The sequence below is a fragment of the Vulpes lagopus genome, chromosome 5 (genome assembly GCF_018345385.1).
Source record: "Vulpes lagopus strain Blue_001 chromosome 5, ASM1834538v1, whole genome shotgun sequence".
Lineage (NCBI taxonomy): Eukaryota > Metazoa > Chordata > Mammalia > Carnivora > Canidae > Vulpes > Vulpes lagopus.
The window spans coordinates 102385340-102387222 of NC_054828.1; the positions used below are offsets into that span (position 1 = coordinate 102385340).

The 1883-nt window shown below is 46.7% G+C and overlaps 1 pseudogene; it reads right to left on the bottom strand.

Annotated features, from left to right (window-relative positions):
• Positions 1–1209: 1209 nt before the first annotated feature.
• Positions 1210–1662, bottom strand: LOC121491308 (annotated as a pseudogene).
• Positions 1663–1883: the final 221 nt, after the last annotated feature.

Genomic DNA, 1883 nt, shown 5'->3' on the forward strand with positions numbered 1-1883 from the left:
TTTGGGCTTGGGAAACTGGACCTCCCAGGTTCTGATCTTTGATCCACAACTTTCTGTGTGATTTGGGGCATGCTCTTACCCTCTCTTGGCCTTGAGCCCCTTATCTGTAAATGAAAATAAAGAAAGCATCTACCTTGGAATGCCTGGGTGGCTCAGTTAGTTGAGCCTCCAACTCTCGGTTTTGGTTCAGGTCATGATCTCAGGGTCATGAGATCAAGCCCCTCATGAAACCCCTCATTGGATTCTGCATCCAGCTTGGAATCTATTCATGATTCTCTCTCCCTCAACCTTTGCCCCTGCTCACTTATTCTCACTCCCTCCCTCCCTCCCTCTCTCTCTCTCTAAAATAGATTAAATCTTTAAAAAGTTGTGAGGATAAAGTAAAATAATGGATGTATGTGACACAGAATAAGGACTTTGTAAACGTTAGCATCATCAGCAAGTGTCAACGAAACCTTATTACCTATTGCCTCATATCTTGGACTACGAATTAGTGTGAATTGGTTCATCACACTCCTTTAGAAATAGAATTGTAGAATCTGGGTTGTAAAAAAAAAAAAAAGTCAAAGAACACCAAATCCAATGTTTCTACTCTTCAAAGGAGGAAACGGAAGTTCAGTGATCTGCCCTTAAGCTCTGCCCCTTTTGCAGTGGGCCCAGGGCCCAGGGTCCTCAGTTCTAATTAAATGCTTTCCTCTATAAGAATCTGGAAACTCTCATCTTTGCTGAGTACATGAGAAGCTGATGGCAAGTTATATACCAAGCTCCTAGACAGCGCTCTGTTCAGGGTTAGGGTGACCAGCTGTCCGAGTTTTCCCAAAACTGAGGGTTTCCTGCATTCTAGGACTTTAAGTTCTAAACCTGGACAGACTTGAGTAAACTGGACAGTTTTTAAGCTTACTTAAGGCAGACCCTCAGTAAGTTTGGGGGGATTTTTTGTTATTGTTGTTGTTGGGGGCAGAGGATTGCACTTCCAAAGACCTTTACTGAGGATGCCTGGGTGGCTCTGCAATTTACTGCCTGCTTTCAGCCTAAGACATGATCCTGGAGTCCTAGGATTGAGTCTCACATCAGGCTCCCTGCATGGAGCCTGCTTCTCCCTCTGCCTACGTCTCTGCCTCTCTCTCTCTCTCAATCTCTCTCTCTCATGAATAAATAAAATCTTAAAAAAAAAAAAAGTCCTTTATTGGATGTCAAGGCCAGGAACTGCCCTCGGAGTGGGATCCCAGTCCCAGTCTGGAGTGTCTAGGTCTATGCTGCCCCTGCCCCTGTTCCTGACTGGGACAGGTGGTCTCCTCTGACAGGCTCCTTGGCTCACTCTTTCAGGTGGTCCCAGCCCTGCTTGGAGTACTCACAGGCCTTAGAGGGGGCCGCCGACAGAGCCGACATCACTGTAATGATGCCTGAATTCCAGGTGTTGCAAATGTGAAAGTTAAATTTTGGAGGAGCTGGGAGCTAGGGTATCTTCAGACCAGTCTACTCACACATATACTGGCTGAACAGGTACATGCCTGGAGGGACTATCTCCTCAGCCTTCTGAAGAATAGCCTGGCTCTTGTTGCTTGGCCCCAGCAACTCCTGGTCATAAACCAGGTAAGCAGCACCCCCAGCCATACTGCCCTTAATGAGGAACCTCATCAGCGACCACACTCAGGGCACCATGGTCACTGCGCTCTGCACATGAGGGCACTTGACTCGCCACCCTCAGTAAGTGCTTCTTGAATGAATGAAAGAATGTTTCCTGAGAACCAATCGAGTTCTCTGTAAATCTGCCTGGCCTAGGAGAGGAAGACACATAAGGAAAGGAGAAAGGAAGGGTCTGGCCCCTTTTGTCAAGAATGGGAAGTCTGATTTGCCAGAGAACTATATCTTCTTGGTTGAAA